The sequence below is a fragment of the Ornithorhynchus anatinus genome, chromosome 1 (assembly GCF_004115215.2).
Source record: "Ornithorhynchus anatinus isolate Pmale09 chromosome 1, mOrnAna1.pri.v4, whole genome shotgun sequence".
Taxonomy (NCBI): Eukaryota; Metazoa; Chordata; class Mammalia; order Monotremata; family Ornithorhynchidae; genus Ornithorhynchus; species Ornithorhynchus anatinus.
Window position 1 is genome coordinate 94,205,001 of NC_041728.1, and position 4,035 is coordinate 94,209,035.

The 4,035-nt window shown below is 43.2% G+C and overlaps 1 pseudogene; it reads right to left on the minus strand.

Moving 5' to 3' along the window:
- Positions 1-923: 923 nt before the first annotated feature.
- On the minus strand, positions 924-1,023 carry LOC114817428 (annotated as a pseudogene).
- Between the last annotated feature and the right edge of the window lie 3,012 nt (positions 1,024-4,035).

Here is a 4,035-nt window from a genome sequence, read left to right on the forward strand (position 1 = left end):
GAGGTAGATATGAACCAAAATAATGAGTGAGAGGAACCAGCCAAGATCTGCAAAGTGAAATGTAATGAATAGTGTGTATTGGCATGAGTATGAAGGAGACATCTCTTTTTCATAAGGAAGGAACATTGTTTCTTTATCCAAGGTGTATTTTCACCCAGCTTTTAAAAATATAGTATGTGTGTAAAGATATGCAGCTTAACTTCTGATGTAAAAGGTGCTACTGGAAATGTTTGTGTGGGATTCTCTTCAGAGAAGTCCATGGTGATGCTTTTCTCATGTTAAATAAACAGAGAACATTCCTCTTATAAGGTTGTTCTTGGCACAGGAGTCTTCTAGTTCATTTTACAGGACATGGCTTTTCAAGAGACAACTTATGAAAAGTTTAGAGTTATAGCCCTGATCCTATAATGACACAAAAATAGTACCAAGTGTATAAAGGATGTTAATTAGGAACCACATTGATTAGATAGCCAATGAAGGAAGCTGCACATATATAATTCAAGATGATTTCCAATGAGCATGGCTAAAATCCAACCCTGGCCTGCAAAACTTCCACTGACTTTAGTGCCACCTTCATGGGAGTAGAATTGAATCAGTCCAAGGGTGGATTTCACCCATCATATAACCCATTTAGGGAAGCTTTTTCTTCTTTTTTTTTAATGACATTTGTCAAGTGCTTACTATGTACCAGGCACTGTATTAAGAGCTGGGGTAGATAGAAGCTAATCAGTTTGGACACAGTCCATGTCCCACGTGGGTCTCACAGTCTTAATCCTCATTTTATAGATGAAGTACTGAGGCACAGAGAAGTAAAGTGATTCTCCCAAGGTCACGCAGCAGACAAGTGGTGGAGCTGGGATTAGAACCCAAGTCTTTTTTTATCCAAGGTCTCTGCTCTATCCACTAGGCTGCAGTGCTTCTCAAAAAATGTGAAATGCTTCCTGAATTTGCATGTCCTCCTGGCACAGGAGCCAAGCTAATCTCTGTATCACTCCAATTTTAGCCTTTGTGCTGCTGAAGTGCATAAAGCCATTCCACTGAAACAGATCAGCTTGACCATTCCATGCAGAAAAGCAAACATGGAAATGAGCAGTAGAGACCAGCACAGAGGATGAGAGCTAATGGGAAAGGATTTGAATTTTCTGTGTTCTCCACTCTTCTGTGGAGAAACTGAATTTATAACTTTATTCCTCTAGGAAGTTGTCACTCTTTCCACCCCTTCTTTACTCTATTGAAAATTTCAGCCTTTCATTCATTCAGTGGTATGTACTGAGCTCTTACTGTGTGCAGGGCATTGTATTAGGTGCTTGGAAAGTATAATTCGGCAATAGAGAGAGAATCCCTGCATATACTGGGTTTACAGTCTAGAAGGGGGGAGAAAGACATTAAAACAAGTAAACAGACATCAACATAAACACAGAATTATAGATTTGTACACATCAAAGAAAGTAAACAAGCATCAATATAAATAGAATTATAGGTATGTACATATATATGAGAAGCAGCGTGGCTCAATGGAAAGAGTACGGGCTTTGGAGTCCGAGGTCATGGGTTCAAATCCCGGCTCCACCACTCGTCAGCTGTGTGACTTTGGGCAAGTCACTTACCTTCTAGGTGCCTCTATTACCTCATCTGTAAAATGGGGATTAAGACTTTGAGCCCCATGTGGGACAACCTGATTCCCCTGTGTCTACCCCAGCGCTCAGAACAGTGCTCGGCACATAGTAAACGCTTAACAAATACCAACATTTTTATATACAAGTGCTGTGGGGAGGGGAGAGTGGGGTAGAGCAAAGGGAGAGAGTCTGGGCAACACAGAGGGGAGGGGGAGCTGAGGAAAAGGGGTGTTTAGTGTGGGAAGGCCTCTTGAAGGAGGTGAGCCTTCAGTGGGGTTTTGAAGCAGGGAAGCATGATTAGCGGATTGAGGAGGAAGGGTATTCCAGGCCAGAGGGAGGGCGTTTGCCAGGGGTTGACGGCAGGACAGACGAGAATGAGGTACAGAGAGAAGGTTAGCACCAGAGGAATGGATTGTGAGGTCTGGGTTGTAGAAGGAGAGAAAGCAGGTGAGGTAAGAAGGGACAAGGTGATGGAGACTTTTGAAACCAATAGTGAGGAGTTTTTCTTTGATACGGAGGTTAATAGACAACCACTGGAGATTTTTGAGGAGGAAGGTGACATGCCCAGAACGTTTCTGTAGAGAGATCTGGGCAGCAAAGTGTAGTATGGACTTGAGTGAGGAGAGACAGGAGGTTGGGAGTTCACAAAGGAGGATGATTCAGTAATGCAGTTGGGATAGGATAAGTGATTGTACTAACATGGTACTGGTATGAATGGAGAGGAAATGGCAGGTTTTAGCGATGTTGTGAAGGTGAGACCTGCAGACTTTGGTGATGGATTGGATATGTGGGGCGAATGAGAGAGCAAGTCAAGGATTACATCAAGGTTGCAGGCTTGTGAGATGGAAAAGATGGTCGTGCCGTCCACAGTGATGGGAAAGTCAGGGAGAGGCCAGGGTTTGGGAGGGAAGATATAATTTATAACCATGAATTGGCACAGCTCCTACATTTGATGACTATGAACACTAAGAAGCTGCTTGCAGAATCTCTTTGTCAACATTTGGAGAGTCACCATTATTGCTATTTCAAGAAGAAAAATGGATGTGCTGAAGGAAGAAAGTATCACAGGGTCTGGATTCTGATCCCAGATCTACCACCTGCCTGCTGTGACCTAGGTTGTGTCCCTTGATCTTTCTGAGCCTTGTTAGCCAGGATCCCACGTTACTCTCCCCCTCTGTTCCCTTTCCCTAAGTAATGCTGGTGGTATTCAGCTCTCTTCATTCTTCAGCAGCAAGCAATGGTCCCCTTCCAGACCCTTGTTTTCTCCTAAAAGAGCAATCTTCTCTGGTGAAAAACCCCAAGTCAAAAAGTCCCAAGACCCTGACACCCAGACATTAGTGCTCAAGATGTCGCTGGCAAGAGTGAGATTGCCCACCAGATACCAATGTCTTGCCCTCTGACCCATATTTCATCGTCTGTGGTTCACATGGGTGCTGCTCAGAGGGCCAAGTGATGATGGTCACTTGCTTCTCCACTTTCACCATCCACAGGCCTAGTATAAGCTGTAGGTGATGTATGCATGGCATGACCATTCAAATGAGTCTTTCGTGACAAAAAATGTCAACTTTGCCATTATACAGTCCAGTGACTAATAGGAGGGCACAGGCCAACTCTCAGCGTATGAACTCCGCCTACGAACTCCGCCTACATCGTGGTGCAGTGGTCAATTTCCAATTGGCTCCAGCAGTCTGTTTAGGTATTAAAGGGAGTCATTCTCTGCTCTTTACACACAATCCTATCACTTTCTTGGGGAGGTAGTTCCCATAAAATTGGGGCCTATCTCCCATTAGGAACACCTCAACATTAGTCCTTTCATTTCCCAACACTTTCTTCATCTGTAAAATGGGCTTAAATACCGGTTTTCTCTCTCCCCCACCTTACACGGTGAGTGCTGTGTGGGATAGGGACTGTTTCTGTTTTGTACAATATTCATCCTAGCACTTAATACATACCACTAATTTCACTGTAATATGATGATCCAAGCTAAAGTCCTCCTGAATCATTTCCAAAGAATACTGTTTACCCTGCCCTCCCAGAATTGCAATATGGCTCTGGACCATGACACTAGGAAATGTAACTAAAATATTCTAAGTAGGAAACGTAACAGTTATGTAGTTGTTGGAAGGAAGAAAATCCCCATTCTCACTAGAGTAACCTCTCTTTCATGACAACGTGCAGAACTTTATAGTTTGCTTTTTGAAAAAATATGACTCTGGAATGTCTATAAAAGACAGGCATAGTGGACTGGAACCTCCCCTTCCCCCTCCCCCCCATGGTGCTATTGGCAATCTTGTTGATGTATAGATGTAAATTACCTTTGCACTTTGTAATAGAGTCAGCAGCATGACAGGAACTCACACATCACTCAATTTGCTAAAGTAATAAAGAGGAAAATCAAAAGGAATAAGAGTTCACAGGG